The 18,723-nt window shown below is 41.3% G+C and overlaps 1 protein-coding gene across 5 annotated transcripts in view; it reads right to left on the bottom strand.

Moving 5' to 3' along the window:
* The window catches only part of LOC126203834 (uncharacterized), an 83,309-nt gene that overhangs the window by 35,304 nt on the left and 29,282 nt on the right, over positions 1-18,723 (bottom strand). The gene's annotated exons all lie outside the window — the stretch shown is intronic.

The following is an 18,723-nucleotide window of genomic DNA, read 5'->3' as shown; positions in this document are numbered from 1 at the left end:
CGCAATTGATTCTGAGAGGTTGAGGAGGATTAGGTGTGTTATGATATGGCATGGGAAATCTGTTTGCAGATTAGTTTGGGGAATAATACTTGTCTGTGAAGGCCTTTGCAAGACCTACAGCACACTGACAAAGGAATTCTCATCACTGCAGATATGTTTTCCACAAGTGACCAGGCTAAGTGGGAGTGATTTTTTGGTATGGAAAGGATGACAGCTGTCAGAATGTAGGAACTCTTTATGGTTAGCGGGCTTGATGTGGGTAGAGGTGTGGATGGAGTCATCAGAGAGGTGGAGATCAGCATCCAGAAAGGTGGCACATTGGGCTGAGTAGAACCAGGTGAGGAGGATGGGGAGAAGTTGTTGAGGCTGTGGAGGAATGATAACAGTGTGCCTTGGCCCTGGATCCAATCATGTAAATGTCGTCAATGAACCTAACACACATTCACACAAGTGCAACTCATACACATGACCACAGTCTGTGGCAGCTGAAGCCATACTACAAGCAGCAGTAGCAGTGCATGATAAGAAAGGCAACTAGGTGGGTGTAACGAGGAGGCTAGGGTGGGAAAGCCCCACCCTCCTCCTTACCCCCTCTCAGTTACCCCTTCCATCATGCACTGCTGCTGCTGCTCGTAGTGTGGCTTCAACTGCCACAGACTGAGGCCATGTGTTTGTGAGTTGTGCTTGCATGAGTGTGTGAGTACATCTGTCATCTATTTTTGACAAAGGCCTTGTTGGCCGTAAGCTTATTTTGTGACTATTTTTGTTGTGCCCATCTGTGACTCAGCATCTCTGCAATGTGGTGAGTAGCAACTATCCCTTTCATAATAATGTTACATTCCATCCTGTTTGAGCAATGAACCTAAGCCAGACAAGAGATTTGAGGTTTTTGAGAGACTAAGGAAGTTTCCTCTAGATGGCCCAGAAACAAAATGATACAGGAGGGTGCCATGCAAGTGTCCATGGTCATGCCACAGAGTGGTTTATATGTCTTCCCCTGAAAGAAGAAGTAGTTGATTCAGTGTTTCTGCCATTCAGTGAGATGTACTTAACATTTCAGTATTATTTAGTATCATGGGGAAAAAGGAAGTAGCTCAGTCATAAAGTGCTGAACTACAAATTTCAGCACATTGAGTTCAATCCCCTTGTCAGTCCTAAAATTTTTATCTCTCAGTTATCACTTCTTTCAGCTATGGCAGTGTTTGATGATGTGAAAAATGCTGAGTTTCACTATGGCTTTGCGGCCCCAATAAACTAGAGGTCCCCTAAAATCAGTTGGGTGAGTCAGTTTGGAGGCTGGAGTAAGCCAAAGCAGACCAACTCCAGCAGAACCATGCCTAGTTAAGCACTGTGGTGTTCAGCCACCCTTCATTGTTGATGATCTGTTCTGCAATGTCCACCACGTGGAAGATCCAGGGGAGGTGGAGGTGAAGCTCAATGGAGCTGCAGGTATGAAGTGTAGATGAGTTCACAGGTCACAGGAGAGCATTTGTGCATGTGAGGGGGCATGTGGTCATCGGTTTAGGTACAATTGAGATGTCAGCGCAGGTGTCCATGAGGAAGTTGCAACTCAAAGAATAGTCTTTGATGTAAAGGTAACTGCACAGCGGGACAGAGGCATGAACAGAATGCAGTGTGGGTTTGCGCTTATTGTATGATTAGCATTTTGGACACGAGGGGCAGAACTTTTCTGTATCATTGCCAAATATGGTGTGGTACAAATAGTGAGGGTATGTTGGGAGAAGAGGTGGCCAATCATCCTCCATGTGTTCGGGTTCATACGTCAGGGCAGATGGTGCAGGCATGATATGCAGTGGCTCGGTGGGAGGAGAGTGTGCATGTTGGGTGACAGGTGGTGCATCAGTCTGGGGGGCGGAGCACAGCATGCCCCTGCCTGTAGCCAGGTGAACTACCAGCTGCATGAGCTCGTGTTGATGCCACTGGTGTTTGAGCGAATAGACTGTTCAGCCATCCACAGATGCAAAGCAATGGATTCCAGGGGAGGAGATGAACCTGGAGATCTGTAGGCAGTTTTGATAACCACACCAATGGCATGGTTTCATCTGGCATCATCTGCTCACTGACCAGGTGGTGCTGCCATTACCAAAGCTTGGATCGGGATGTGGTCGCCAAGATGTTCCTCATACAGTATTTATAGAATAATCTCTTATGGGGAATGCGAGAGGTGCTTGATGATAGTCTATTTTGTGAAATCTTACTCCAAAGTTAGCGGCAGCATCAGAAGTAGGTCACAGAACAGGTCTGTGTGCCTGTGCAGATGAGTCATGAGACACAGGAATTTTGAATTGTCATTGGTGGTGTGGTACAGTTTGAACAAGTTTTTTACCAGTGCAAACCACGTTGCTGAGTTGTCCTCATATAGTGGGGGCAGGGTCAGTAAGCAGCCTGGTGGTGGCAACAGTGATGCAGTTAGTTCTGTATCTGAGTCCCTCATATCACTTATACGATGTTAATACTGGACCAGCATGGTCAACACAGACGGCACTGCGTAGGGTGTGAGTGAGCAGTCTGTCAGAACAGATGAGAAGGGCACTAGGAAATGATGCTGTAGAACTGTCTGATGCAACATTCATGGTGCAGAAGTCCAACACAGAATACATGGCCAGTGCCATTTGAAAAGCGAGCAGGTGAACGGCTGCAGCTGAAACCCCCTGAAAATTTACTTGTGGTGGCGGGGGTTGGTGGAAGAGCAGACGCGCATGGAGGAGCACAGTAAAATGTTTCCACTGGGCTGTCAACATTATGAGCCAGGGTGTGTTTGGAGGGGCAGAAACCACAGTTAGTATCACTACACAGCACATTGTTCACATCAGGTGGTGGTCTGTAAAGTGCACTGTTGTGCTGAACGGTCGTTGGGGGTCGAAATGTACCTAGAAATGTTTGTGATATACACTGGGCGTTGTTCACTTCGTTAACCAATGAAGCAGTAAAGCACTCTGGCATTGTGGGGGCATGATTGATACACATGGTCTGTCCTAACAAAGGCAAGTTGTACATGGCACTGTTGTAATGGTTCCCCAGGTAGCTCGCATCTGATACATAGTTTGTGCACAATATGCAGAACCCATATTAGCATGATGAAATGCAGTAATTTTGTCCTGTTCATTATCGTATTCAAAATGTGTATGTTGATGCACACTTGCTGGAGAGGCAAAAGCCTGAGTCTGAAATCACATGTTGCACTTTCGATTGGAAAAAGTGTTGAGGCGATGAAATGGAAACATGTTGTAGAATCCAGATCATGGTGAAGCAATGAAATGTCCCATTGTAGGTGCAGGAGCTTTGATTTCCATGTGCTGCACATCAGGATGCATGACCAAGTGGAGTGAATGAAGGCGTAAACAAAGCCAGTGCAGTAGATGCGAAAATACTTGCACTACAACGAAACGGCATGTGAATTCTTACTCAGGGTCACCACTGTGAGATTTCTGTTGGGTTGTAGCCTAAGGAAAACACACTCAATACTGTAAGACTAGGTATGTTTTGAACAAAAATCAACATTACAAGAAGTCATACAGTGAACTGAATAAGTAAGATGGTGTGGGCCATTAGGTTACAGAATCAAAGAACTTGCGATGGCGGAGATATGTCATTTGTACTTGTCGACATCACAACTGTATTAGAGCCCTCCTAACAGGAAGAATGCAGTATGTAGAGAGGCATCATCAGAAGCAAAAGTAGAGTTCATTGTACTTCCAAGTAGTATGACAGGGCTGCTGTTATTCACAATATATATAAATGACCTAGCAGAGAGTATCTGATGAAACCTATATCATGTATGCGACCTATAGTTGATAAATGAATATGAATATGAATATGGACATCTCAGTCAGAACTTAGTTTGTGGTGTCATTTACAACTTTTTCCTTGATAGCCAATATGGAATAAAGCTTTATAATGCTCTACCACTCTGCATCAGGGGAACAGAAGATGAAGGAAAATTTGTCAGAATTAAAAAAGTTTATGATAAATAAATGTTTTTATAGCATAGAGGAATATTTTGAATCCTTAAATCACTAACTGATAGTTGTATTGTCAATATCATGTTCTCATTGTCAGTTCTATGTCTCCTTTATACTTTTTCTAACTCTAAAATTATGTGTTTTCCAAAATGTACTAAATATATATAAATCCATCACATACGGTACATGTTAAAGGAGCATGTAAAAGAACAACACATTAATTTAATGTTTCAATTTTCAACATATTATATAATGTTAATTTTAGGTGTTTTAATTCAATGCTTTAATTTTCAACGTAATGTTAATTTTATGTGTTTGATAGAAATTTGTAATATTCTGCTGTGCATATTCTGGACAGTATTATGACAATTCCTATATCATATAAATGATGAAATGGATGATAATAAATGAAATGAAATGAAATAGTGAGAATCTGGAAAACTTTAGCAGACATTTGCAGCAGTTGGAATGGAACATTATTACAAACTGATGACATCCATACAATATATATTGTTCCACAGATGAATAAATAAATAAATAAATAAACACAATATATCAGGCTAAAGATGTCAATGATAAATTTAACATATTCCTGAATGAATTCGTTACGATTTTTTCCCCAAGAGAATTTCAAAAAACTCCAATCTTCTTGATTACATGAGACAATGGCTCACTGTAGGAATCAGAACATCCTGTAAAACAATGAGAATGATTTATGTCTCAGTCAGAAATTCTATCAAACCCCTGGATAGGGGGCACTACAAATTATACTCTTGCATCTCAAAGAGTGTCATCAAAAAATCCAAGAGCAAGGTTTTTAAATCTAAAATTAACAATTAAAATAATAAAATAATAACTATTTGGAAGGTAGTCAAATGGGACACTGGAAAAATTACAGAAGATATAGACAGTATCGAAGTGTGTCATAATGGAAGCATGGTAGATGAAGGTGATATAGTTGCTAATATATTCAACAACCATTTTTTGCTGGTAGCAGACCAAATTGGTTATAAAGGGTCTAGATTTGAAGCTATGAGTCTTCTACAAAAAAAGTGCGGAAGAAAATTATTCAGATGCATGTACCCTACATTAAAACTGAAGAAACTGAGAAGGTAACAAGGCAAATGGAAAATAAAAATTCCACTGGTGTTGATAATATAGCTATCAAAGTACTGAAGCACTGCTGCAAATTTATTCTTGAACTTCTCTGTCATATATTTAATGAATCCTTAAAAAAAGTTACTGTCCCTAATAGACTCAAAGACAGAGTTGTGAAACCACCGTTCACAAAAGGTGATAGAGCTGATGTTTCCAACTACTAGCCAATTTCATTGTTAACAACTCTCTTTAAAATCCTAGAGAAACTGATATTCAAGAGAATCGTGGATCATCTCTATGAAAATAAAATCATTATTAAAAACCAGTTTGGATTCTGAAAGGGTACTTCAACTAAACACACCATTCTTTCTCTCTCATTTGTCGTCGTCCCCGATAGCTGAGTGGTCAGTGTGAAGGACTCTCATGCCAAGGGGTCCAAGGTCAACTCCCGGCTGGGTTGGGCATTTTCTGCACTCAGAGACTGGGTGTTGTGTTGTCTTCATCATCATCATCTCATACCAATCGATGCACAAGTCACCGAAGTGGCATCAGCTCAAAAGACTTGCACCAGGCGTCTAGTCTACCCAACAGGAGGCCCTAGCCACACAACATTTCCATTCTTTCTCATTTGTCAACCAACTCCTTGAATCCATAAACAATTAAATATTAACAGTTGGAATCTTCTGTGATTTGTCTAAAGCATTCAACTGTGTAGATCACAGAATTTTACTTACAAATGCAGAGCACTATGGATTAAATGATAAAGTAAGGATGTGGCTTGAGTCATATATAGACAACAGAAGGCAGAAGGTAGTTCTGAACTATTCTGCAACGCCACCTGCCTGCTCTAATTGGGTAACAGTAAAATGTGAAGAGCCACATGGCTTAGTGCTGGGTCCCTTACTCTTCCTCATCTTTATAAATGATCTGCCATGCTGTATGACACGAAAAGAACTCTTCACCCTATTTGCTGATGACACAACCATTATGATTGGCAAAATAGCCAATTGCAGCCTGGAGAACACTGCAACCACTGTATTCAAAGAAGCTCTAGATTGGTTTGTTATGACTCGCTGATGATTCAAAGCGCCGCTATGCAATTACGCGCGTCCTCTACGTGCGGCGCTGTCTAGCTGCGCCACCTAAGCGGCCAGCCGAGCAGTGGCCGCTAGACTGGGACTCAGTGCTCATTCGAATGTTAACATGTGCACATGTCTTGCTTGTCAACTTACTCTGTGACTTATATGTGTTGTGTCGTTCTGAAATATATGTGTTCAACTTGACGTTATAACATGGTTCACTTCAAATGGTCTGTCACTCAATATGAACAAGATTCAATTCATACAGTTTCAAACAGCAAATAAAAACAGGAAAATATTGAAATAAAATGTGGTGACAAAGAAATATTGAGAGTTGAGTTTTCCAAATTCCTGGGATTATACATAAACAACAATATAAACTGGACAGTTCACATCAACAACCTACAGGATATAAAAGACCGAATTCCACAGCATTTAGCATTCGCTCAATTTCATCTCTTTGTGGCTTGGAAACAATTAAAGCTACATACCTAGGATATTTCCAGTCACTTATGACACATAGCATCATATTTTGGGGTAACCAGTCATAAGCAAACAAAGTCTTTATTGCACAGAAGAGAGTCATCAGAATTATGGCTAGAGTGCATCCCAGATGCTCTTGCAGAAACTTATTCAAACAGCTCAGGATCCTCACCATACCATCTCAGTACATTTTTTCGCTAATGTGCTTTATGTACAATAATAATACAATTTACAAAACAAACAGTGAATATCGTGATCATAATACAAGAAGTGAACATGATCTTCAGAAAGTTATAAAAAATCTCAGCATGGCACAGAAAAGAGTACATTATTCAAGCACAAAAGTATACAATAAACTTCTATTTCATATTAAAACAATCCTTAGATATATGACTAAATTTTTTAAAAAAGCTGAAACTTTGTCTTTTGACTAGTTCTTTCTATTCTTTGCACAAATTTTTTGATGGTGTGTAACATTTAGTGCAACGTATTTAATTTTAATCATTCCTATAAGAACTGATTATATAGCACTGACTTATCAGTTGATGCCAGAATGCTTTCTGTATGTATTAGAATGTAAGACTTATAATTTGTTTGTATAATCATTATTACTATTATAATCTGTGTTGTTGCTTAAACACTTGAACATCATGTATCTGTTTATATATGATTCAGTTTGTAAGCCACATGATCATTTAGATATGGTTATTAGAGTAATAATCTGACAAGTTCTACATCCTAGCAATACATTTGCATCAAGCATCTATGGAACACAAAAATAAAGAAATAAAACTTTCCAGAATGAGATTTTCACTCTGCAGCAGAGTGTGCGCTGATATGAAACTTCCTAACCGATTAAAACTGTATGCCCGACCGAGACTCGAACTTGGGACCTTTGCCTTTCGCGGGCAAGTGCTCTACCATCTGAGCTACCGAAGCACGACTCACACCCGGTCCTCACAGCCTTACTTCTGCCAGTATCTTGTCTCTAGGAGACGAGATACTGGCAGAAGTAAGGCTGTGAGGCTGGGCATGAGTCGTGCTTCGGTAGCTCAGATGGTAGAGCACTTGCCCGCGAAAGGCAAAGGTCCCGAGTTCGAGTCTCGGTCGGGCACACAGATTTAATCTGCCAGGAAGTTTGAAGCTCAAGAGAACTGGAAAGTGAACCAAAATTGTTTAGTCCTTCATTTCCAGGCAAGTGCTGTTAAGTTCCCTGAGTGACACAAGCCTTTCTATTGTCTACAAACCCATGGCTCTGTTACCTAGTGCAAAAATTGGCTCCTTTATCTGACCTGTCAGTGCTGCCCCTCACCGCTGTTCATTTGCTTTTAAGTGAACATTTTTCTACAAAAATTCAAATGGTGGCCACTTATTTAGAGGTACTTCAACACTGTAGGACAGCATTGGATACCTGTATATTGCAGATTGCAGACCTGTGAGGCCTGTGTAGAAAATTCAAGTTTACATGTGGACTATCACATGCAGAATCATTGGAGCTTGATATGGTTATTAGATTAGCACCAGACAATGAAGTGTGTGCTCGAGTATTAAAGTAGTCAGATTCTTCTTTAGCTGAAATTTTGGGTATGCTATGCCTAGATTTCTCAAGAAGATCAGGCTTCCATTTCTGCAGACTGAGAGACGTCAGAGATGCAATTTGATCTAGTCCATCTGATGGTGAAACTGTGCTCAGTCCAGGTCTGCACTGGAGTGGTTCCTGCTTGACCAGACTGGAGTCAAACTCAATGCCATAAGAGTTTTCCACTTAACCTTGAAGAAATTTTCTGTACATGATAGATGTAGTTTTCCACATTATAATTATGTCTGTCAAAAGTTTTTTCATCAGGAGCATGTAGCAGAATTTTGTCAGAGCCAGCTGTGCTGTCAGCTGTGAAAGCATTTATGCAAGTAAATATCACAGAGTCAAGATACCATCACATTGTCATACACTGTTTTAATGGTTGTGGTATCCCATTGTGTTCCTGTTTGATACAAGGGTTTCAGTTTTAATTGTTAATCAGCCTACAAACCTGCTTTTGGGGGTCTCCACCCTTAAAATCAGTAACAACTAAGCTGTAGACTTAATCTCATTATGAAATTTTGAGACTAGACCAGATAGTTACAGTCTTAAGATGCAAGTAAATAACCAAACCCTTCCTTTCTTTGTAGCAGTGGAACCACCATTGGAAAATATTTTTGGCCTGGATGAGTATACAGCCTTCGTGTCTTCTTTTCCATGGCTAGTCTAACCAACTCAGAATGCCTGTCCATGTGCAGAAGTGGATTCCTTGTATCTCCAGTATTCTCTCTTGTTTTCTCTAGGCTTGTGACTGGCTTCTAATTTTTGCAACATTACATTAAAAGAGTTGGCCTGATATCAATAACACTTGTGAAACAAGGATAAAGTAGAACTGGATCTCTTAGAGGAGTCAAAAATACTTTCACCCAGTCACTTTAGTCAATGTGCATCACCTTTAGACATTGTTCACTACCAAGCTAGTGCATTATACAAATCTGAGGACTTCAAAAACATGATAGATATTCAGTCAATTGTAGACTCATACCCCCCTTCTATGTAACTCTGAATTATTTCCAAAACTTGTTTCAGAAGCTTATTTTTACTTTTCATGTAAGACACTTCCAAAACTGTTATGCTGTTAAATACGCCTTATGGTCTATATCAATTTAATAGGTTACCTTTTGTCATCACAATGGTAATAGTAATCTTTCATAAATTTTTAACAAACAATTGCAAGCAATCCACAGTACATCATTTATCTGGATGATTTAATTAGTGGTTATAGGACAGATTCAACAGAAGCATATGTTGAGTCTCAGATGAATATTTTCCACCCTTTTTCAAGTTGAAGTAAAGTGTGATTCTTTCAAATATTCAAGTTTTCCAGTAAGTATATGGGATATATCCTTATTGAGAGGCCTTAAACCAATGTCAGAGAATGTAGCACCAATTTCCTATTCTCCTGTACCAAAGAACATAAAGGATCTGTAACTATACTTGGGAACAGCTGGAAGGTATGGGAAGATTCCAGCTTAACAATCAATGCATCCAAGTTGCTGACAAGAATAATATACAGAGGCATGGAAAAGAAAACTGAGGATGTGCTTGATGATGATCAGTTTGGCTTTTGGAAAGGTAAAGCTGCCAAGAAGCAGCACTGATGTTGTGCTTGATAATGGAAGCAAGATTGAAGAAAAATCAACACACAGTCATATGATTTGTCAACCTGAAAAAAGCATTTGAGAATGTAAAATGGAGGAAGATCTTCAAAATTCTGATAAAAATTGAGGTAAACTATAGGGAAAGATGGGTAACATACAATATGTACAACAATGAAGAGGGAACATTAATACTGAAGACCAAGAACAAAGTGCTCATATTAAAAAGGGTGTAAGACTGGGATGCAGTCTTTTGGCCCAGCTGTTCAGTCTATACATCAAAGAAGCAATGGTGGAAATTAAAGAAAGTTTCAAGAGTGGGATTAATATTTAGGGTCAAAGGATGTTGGTAATAAGATTTGTTAATGGCACTGCTGTTCTGAGTTAAAGTGAAGAAGAATTGCAGGATCTGTTGAATGGAATGAACAGTCTAATGAGTATAGAAGATGGATTGAGAGTAGATCAAAGAAAGATGAAAGTAATCAGAAGTAGCAGAAATGAGAACAATGAGAAACTTAACACCAGAATGGGGAGTCATGAAGTAGATTAAATTAAGGAACTCTGCTACCTATTCAGCAAAATAAACTCAGGTGGATGGAGCAAGGAAGATATTAAAAGCAGACTAGCACACACAAAGAGGGCTTTCCTGGCCAACATAAGTCTATGGGTATCAAACACCAGCCTTAATTTGAGGAGTAAATTTCTGAGAATGTATGTCTGGAGCACATCATTGTGTGACAGTGAAACATGGGCTGAAGGAAAACCAAAACAGAAGAGAATCAAAGTATTTGAGATGTGGTGCTACAGAATAATGTTGAAAATTACATGTACTGATAAGGTAAGGAATGAGGAGGTTGCCCTGCAGGATCAGTAAAGACAAGAAGAAAGGACAGGCTGTTGGGACCTGTTAAGACATCAAAAAATAGCTTCAATGTAACTAGAGGAAGTTGTACAGGGTAAAAACTGTAGAGGAAGACAGAAATTGGAATACATCCAACAAATAATTGAGGATGTAGGTTGCAAATGCTATTGTGAAATTAAAAGGTTGGCTCAGGAGATGAATTCATGGTGGGCCGCATCAGACCAGTCAAAACAATGATGACGCAAAAAGCAAATAAATGACGCAAAAAGCAAATAAAAAAAAAAGACAAAGGGGGGAGGGGGTAAGTACCTGAATAGTTCACAGCAGCTTACCCCATTCACCTCTGAAATCCTCAACATATCACAAGAAAATTATTTCCAGATAGAGATGGCATTGGTAATTCTATTTGGTATCCAGAAATTCTGCATTTTCCTGTATGACAACAAATTTTATCTGGTTACAGTTAATTTTTGTTGATATTTGGATCTATGTCAAAGTTGTCTGAATGGATGGACATCTCAGGAGCTATAATGCTGGGGTCTTATCAAATTCCTGCAGTTCATTCATTATTGTACACCAGCATAGCACACAAATGTAGACACACTGTCATGGTTCCCTAAGGATTCCAGGGAGAAATTTGCTTTCACAATGATTCACAATTTTAACAGCCAGTAGAATTTTTAACATCACTTCCAGAGAGGTTACAGCAGCCACACACATGGATCAGTTCTTGAGACAGGCTTGTTAGTTGACACAAAACAATTACCTTTGGCAGCCTCCTCAGACCCTCATTGTTTCTTTTCCCAAAGCCATGTCTTTCATCTTTCTAGAGGTGTCCTATTATTGAATCAAGGTGACCTAGAGTATTGAGTGGTAATTCTGTAGGTTCTGTGCTCCCATATATTGTCACCCCTTCATCTCTCCCAGTGAGAATTTCCACAATGAAGAATCTGGTATGGCAACATGTCTGATGGCTATGAATCAGTGAGCATATTATGCACATGGCTCAACACTGCCAAGCTTATCAGAGGCAGCAAGAGGCACTGTTCCAAGTCTACCAGCCCTGGCCTACACTTACCCAGCCACGATAATGGGTGCATGTGGATAGTGTGTCCATTCCATGGGGCCACATGATTGATTTTAATTCATGTATATTGTCATTTTCTGTACGTTATTAGGACTACAACAGCCCATGATGGAGATACAACAAAGACCATGTGCACTATATTTTTCTAATGAAGGAGCCCCTAGTTCTCTAGTCACCAATAATGGACCACATTTCTTAACCACCTGGTTTTCAATGGTGTTGCACCTGGAGAGGAATCAAACATATTACTGTATCTCCATTTCACCCTGGCTCTAATCACATGGCCAAATGTAAAGTGTGAAGTTTAAAATGGAGATGAAAAAACAATTGAGATCCATGTCTACTGATTCTGCACTACTTTCATTTTTATTCTCTTACTGGGCAACAATGATCCACAATCAAAGCCTGGTACAGCTATTCTGTGGAAGCCCTCATCACTCCTTTTTAGATCTGTTGCATCCTACTTCAGTACAAGAAGAGGATCAGCCACATCTTTTAAGGTGGTTGACCCCATCTGGCCACACACATGCATACACACACTTGGCTGGATATGTGACTCCACCATCACCCACTGACATTGCCAACTGGTTCAGGTGGCCACACATCTAAGCATCTTTTGCTGGCATCTGTATAAGCATATTTTGCAGGCATCTAAATTAACTATGTTTGCACCATCCAGGGCAGACTCCACCTCCAGATCTTCCACGCCAACATGTGGCAGCCTGCCTCATCCCCTTCAAAGAACAACAAAAGCAGATGTGAAGTATGGTTCAAGGATGATGTCCCAAACTGTGTGCACCTGGCATACCCAGTTCTCCAGCTGCCATACATCACCCAAATGGATCTGGACTTGGACAATACACAGAAAGTGTCCTCAGAACCATCAACAAGTAACAAGTTAGAAGCACTGTTGCCTCCTGTCTCTCCAACTTTGGAGCTGGGAGCAGCTTCTCTACCACCAGCAGCATCTGAAGCTGCACACAAGCCTTTGCAGTAGTCCACATCATGACCATCTCATCCCCTGCACCAACCAGTATGGTCCTGGCTTTATGTACTGATTAAAGGGGAGACATATCTTGTAATCCCAAATGCCACTGTATATATTGATAAATCAATTGATATAGTTATGGATGTGTACAGCAAGGTTGCTAGGATAAATTCACTGGCACTCAGTTATATTGCAAAACATCTGCAATAGGTTTAAGGGCTGCTGAAGACAGTCAAGGCATGACATGTTATAAATCAGACAATGTTTATAGTATGCTCTCCAGTGTTCTTATTCCTGATAACCCCATGCTAAGTGTGTTTTTTCCTGGACTGTGATTTGGACCTTGTTGCTACTTACTGCTGATGTGTGGCTAGCACACAGAATTTCCTGTCTGCCCAATACGGTACTGCCTTCACTCACTGTTCAGCTGTTAGCTGGTTTTCAGCAAATGAACTGACAGCATGTCATTGCATTGATAGCATAATTCATATCCCAGTGCTTCCCAGTTGAATATACAGCAGTGTTCTCCTGCAGTAACTTGTAAGTTATTCAACAAAACTCAACCTGACCAACAGGTAACCTGCTGCAGAAATATTTTGCTGAGTGTATTTCAAGAAGAGTCAGGAACTGTGTGTTCAAGGAGCATGCTTATAACACTGTCTGCCTGGGAATAGATATTTAAGTAAGCACAATTAATCAGTCTCCAGTTAAGTCTGCATAACCTTATCAACACTGCCACTTAACTGCCTGATGAAACTTAAAATGTTCATTGCTGGTGGTCTACAACTTGTTGTTAGTGTAAGGTTTTATGTTTGCAGACACTGTTGTGGCACACCATGAAAAATTTGTACAACTCAATATATATTAACCTGTAATGTCTACAAAATAATACCAATTACTGTGTACATGAAACCAATGCTCTTTTCCTTTCATTGCAACTATTTAACATGTCATTATCTTGAATCGAAGCAGGATTAAGTGCCTAACTTTTTGTTCTCAAATTACTTTTGAGCCATTAAAGACATTTGTAATCTGTTTTCATCTAGATAGACAGTGGCCTGTGACACATGAAGCAAAAGAGCAGTGCAATTTCACATTTCATTAATAATTGAGATACTGGCATCAAATTGGTTTTTTAAGTGAAACTATGCAATTTTTTGCCATTGAATAGTAGTTCTCAATGAGACAACTTCAGTGATATAATACTTTTATAAATCAAAAACAGACTCACAGAGCAAAAATACATTGAATATTGGGGTTATGTATGCTTTTGTGGCCATTGAATGGCTTGCAATTTGGAAATTTATCCTATTCTCCCAAGAAACTTGCATCACCGATGCAATAGATACATAATTTTTACACTATTCTTAATAAAACCTGTGTTGCTTAGGCAAGAGATACGCCATCAGTTATGTGTTACCCTTTATAGGCTGTAACTCAGGTGCAGTGGAATGACTCCCTGCATAGATCAGGTTTGTTATAATGAATGCTGCAATTAATCCACAGAATGTTGCTTGTAAAACATCCACATAATCAATTCGTTTGCAATGCATAAACTTTTTTCATGAGGGCAAAGCCATTTACTAATGAAGAGTTGGCAGAAATGCTTTTAATTTATGGTAAATATCATCAGATTGTATCAAGAGCTGCACAACTGTAAGCAGAATGGTTTCAAAGTATACACTGTCCAACATGTCCCAATTTCATTCAAATTAACAAAACAGTTCACAAGACCCCAGGTTTTGGCAAAAGAAAGTGTATGTGAAGAAAGAATGCAGCCAAAAGAGCTACAGAAGTAGCTGGTAAAGTAAATCTGCATGCCAGTTCTTGTCAAATACAAAGAGAGGTTAGTTTCAACCAAAGAAGTTGCATATTTTGTATACATATAAATATCACTTATTACATATTTTCCTGCTTCCATTTTGAATACTGTCAGAGTGGTCTTCAGGAAAACAGTAATTTTATGGGAAATTATTAATTAATGATGAGGCTGCATTCAAAAATCATGGGAATGTAAATTTGCAAAACTTGCACAGTTAATTAATGTAAAACCTACATTGGCTTCATTATGCATCCAACCAATGACAGTGATGTGTTAATGTGTAGCGTGCCTAACTGGACAATGCATGAATGGCTCTTTTTTTTTAATTGATGGTACATTAAACCTGGAAAACCAGACACAATTTTTGATAACTTTACCCTTGTTATTAGAAAATGTGCCCTTAAGAATGTTATAACATCAAGTTGAACAAATATATTTCTAGGGCGACACAATGCATGTAAGTCACAGATCAAGTAAACAAAGTAAGACGTGTGTACACTGTAACAGTCAAATCAGCACTGAGTCCAAGTCTAGCAGCCACTGGCTGTCTGGCCGCTTAGGTGGCATGGCTGCTGCATGGCTGGCAGACAGCGCTGCATGTAGAGGACGCACGTAACTGTGTGGCGGCACTTTGAAACATCAGCGTGTCACAACACTTTTCCCCCATTTGAATTTTTTGCAATGGTCTTGATGGAGGTGGCCTGTAGATTTCTAACGTCCATAGGCGTAGTTTGACTGGCCGTAAAATCTGGAGGAGGAGGCTTCCCGTACAGACGGAAGTGTCCCCCATGATAACAGGTTGAAATGACAGGAGATGTGGGGGTCGAATCTGCTGGGGCCCCATGCCCCAATCTGCCCATTGCGGCAAGTCCAGTTGTTATAACAGAAGACATGAGCGATGTGTCAGCATCCGTAGGAAAGGAGGCGAGTAGAGTTGCTCCGACAGATGATGGTCATCTGGTTCCTGTATGGGCATGTCTCCTGGTGGCATCAGTTCTTATGCTGGCACTGAGATGATGGTGAGAGGGCTGCGTTGTGAGTAATGAGAGATTCCAAGATCTCAAGCATCAGGTAGAGCTGAAGGTGGTGTAGCAGCTTTCGGAACAGGCGTTGCCGGCACACGAGGACGAAGCTGGTCCAAATGACGCACGGCAACACCCATGTCTGTCTGGATTTCATACAGGCATTGGCCACGGTGTCGGAAGATGTGGCCAGGACTCCATTTTGGCCGCCTGCCATATCCCCATACCCATACAAGGTTGCTGATGGTGAACCAGCCAAGCAAAGGCACCCGCGGCCATGAGGTGGCAGGCTGCAGAAGATGAAGTAGTGTGCGGGGCTGTCGGCCATGTAAGAGGTCAGCCGGGCTGTGGTGGCCCATGGGGGTGAAACGGTAAGAAGCCAGGAATTGGAGAAGCGCATCATCAGCAGCAGAAGAAGTCAGGAGTTTCCTCACCTGAGCCTTAAATGTGTGGACCAGTCATTCAGCCTCACCGTTTGACTGGATGGAAAGGAGGGGCCATGACATGCATGACGCCGTGACGGGCACAAAAATCCGCAAAATCAGAAGAGGCAAATTTAGGACCATTATCAGTAACAAGAGTAGAGGGAAGGCCTTCCAAAGAGAAAATGCGAGCTAGAGCATTGGTGGTTGCTGCGGTGGTAGGCGACATGCAACGGACAAAGAAAGGAAAGTTAGAGTAGGTGTCAATAACGAGAAGCCAGTAAGTCAGCCCACAAAGTCAACATTAATATGCTCCCAGGGCTTCTCAGGTGAAGGCCACGGTGACAAAGATGAATTCGGGGCGGCGGCCTGTGCCGCACAAGGGCTGCACGCAGCGACCATGTGTGCAATTTCAGAGTCGATGTCAGGCCAGTACACATGATGGCACACCAGAGGTTTTGTGCGAGAGACACCCCAGTGCCCTTGGTGAAGGAGGCGCAAGACCGAAGCACGCAAAGACGCCGGTACCATAACACACGCAAAATCATTGTTGGTGGAAAGGAGGATAACACCATCCCTAGCCGTGAGGCGGTAACGCAAAGCGTAGTAGTTCCACAACGTATCAGAAGTCTTAGTGGATGGATGATCTGGCCAACCCTTGAGAATACAGCATAAAACCTTGGAGAGGGTAGGATCAGAACCCGTAGCAGCCGCCAGCTGGTCCCTGGTGAAGGGTAACCCATCCACAACCCGCTGCTGGGTAACATCCAGGTGGTTACACAAAAGTTCGTCACTATCGAATGCCAGATCAGGACCCATGGGAAGGCGAGACAGTGCATCAGCATTTGCATGTTGAATCGTCGGCTGGAAATGAATCTCATAATTGAAACGAGACAAGTAAAGAGCCCAACGCTGGAGGCGGTGTGCAGCCTTGTTGGGAAGCAGCGTTGATGGATGAAACAAGGAAACAAGTGGTTTGTGGTCCATAACAAGATGAAATTTGGATCCATAGCTAAAAACAACAAACTTATGAAGAGCATAAATAATGGCCAAAGCTTCTTTTTCAATTTGAGAATATTTTAATTGGGCATCCGTGAGCGTTTTGGAGGCATAAGCAATGGGTTGTTCAGAACCATAAGAAAAACGGTGCGCAAGGACTGCACCAACCCCATATTGAGAGGCATCCGTGGCAAGAACAAGATGTTGGCCAGGTCGATAAGTAGCCAGGTATGGGGCCTGTTTCAGCATAGTCTTCAATTTCTGGAAAGCCGCATCGCATGATGCGGACCAGTGAAAGGGCATGTTTTTATGCAACAGGCGATGCAGCAGCTGAGTCACCGAAGCCGCAGATGGTAAAAACCTGTGATAGTATGCTATTTTCCCCAAGAAGGCTTGCAGTTCCTTAAGAGATGTAGGGTGAGGAAGGGCATCGATCACAGCGACAGTTTGCTGAAGTGGACTAAAACCATCCCGAGAGAGTTGAAACCCCAAGTAAGTGATAGATGCCTGAAAAAATGTTGATTTCTGAAGATTACACTTAAGACCGGCAGTCTGTAAGACAAGAAGAAGTGTGCGGAGATTCTGAAGATGTTCTTCAGTGGTGGAGCCAATGACAACAATGTCGTCTATGTAATTTATACACCCAGGGACAGGGAGCAATAATTGTTCCAAGAATCGCTGAAAGAGAGCAGGGGCACTGGCAACCCCGAATGGCAATCGTTGGTATTGATGATAGAGGCTGAAAGGCGTGTTAAGGACCAGGAACTGCCGGGAAGCAGCGTCGAGAGGAAGTTGATGATAAGCTTCTGACAGGTCAAGTTTAGAAAAATACTGGCCTCCAGCAAATTTAGTGAACAATTCTTCAGGTCGGGGCATAGGGTAAGTGTTGACGAGGCACTGAGCATTTACAGTGGCTTTGAAATCGCCACAGAGATGAATATCACTATTGGGCTTAGCAACGACAACGACAGGAGAGGACCACTCACTGGAAGTGACAGGAAGCAAGACCCCTGAAGTAGTGAGACAATCCAGCTCCCATTTGACCTGATCATGAAGGGCCAGAGGAATGGGCCGAGCCCGAAAAAACTTAGGCCAAGCAGTGGGTTTGACCGTGATATGAGCTTCAAAGTCATTTGCACGGCCTAACCCAGAAGAAAAAAGGGACGAAAATGTCGTTGACAAGGAATCCAATTGAGCATAAGGAATAGCATCAGAGATGATATTGACAGAGTCATCTATGGAGAACCCAAAAACATGAAAGGCATCAAAACCAGAAGATTCTCTGCGTTACTCTGGTCGACCACAAATATGGGAACAGTGCGAACAACGGATTTGTAAGATACTTCAGCATTCAATTGTTCCAAGAGAGAAATCTTCTGTTTATTGTATGTCTGTAATTGCCTAGTGACAGGTTATAGGATTGGAGAACCCAACTGAAGATATGTTTGAGAATTGATGATAGTGGCAGCAGAACCAGTATCCACCTGCATGCGAACATCCTGACCAAGGATTTAGACAGTGAGGAATAACTTCCCTGAAAGGGAAGAAGTACCATTGACAGACAACACAGAAGCAGAATCAGCATCACGTTCATGAATGACAGGTATGCGATCTGATTTGCAAATGGATGACACATGACCCTTCTTTTTGCATTTGTAACACACGGCCCAACGTTAGGTACAATCCTCCCATGAATGTTTT

Source organism: Schistocerca nitens, chromosome 9 (genome assembly GCF_023898315.1).
Source record: "Schistocerca nitens isolate TAMUIC-IGC-003100 chromosome 9, iqSchNite1.1, whole genome shotgun sequence".
Classification (NCBI taxonomy): Eukaryota; Metazoa; Arthropoda; class Insecta; order Orthoptera; family Acrididae; genus Schistocerca; species Schistocerca nitens.
The sequence above is the reverse complement of the archived record's forward strand: the minus strand, read 5'-3'. Positions and strand labels throughout refer to the sequence as shown.